Raw genomic sequence first — 221 nt, forward strand, 5'->3', positions numbered from 1 at the left:
CCCCCTTTATTTCACTATTTTTTCTCTATTCCCCCTTTCTCTATTCCCCCCTTTATTTCACTATTTTTTCTCTATTCCCCCTTTCTCTATTCCTCCCTTTATTTCTCTATTTTTCTCTATTTCCCCCTTTATTTTTTTGTCTATTCCCTTTATTTCTCTATTTTTCCTCATTTCACCTCTTTATTTCACTATTTTTTCTCTTTATTTCACTATTTCTCTAC

This window comes from Haliaeetus leucocephalus, unplaced genomic scaffold (genome assembly GCF_000737465.1).
Source record: "Haliaeetus leucocephalus isolate CR32 unplaced genomic scaffold, Haliaeetus_leucocephalus-4.0 Scaffold110, whole genome shotgun sequence".
Taxonomy (NCBI): Eukaryota; Metazoa; Chordata; class Aves; order Accipitriformes; family Accipitridae; genus Haliaeetus; species Haliaeetus leucocephalus.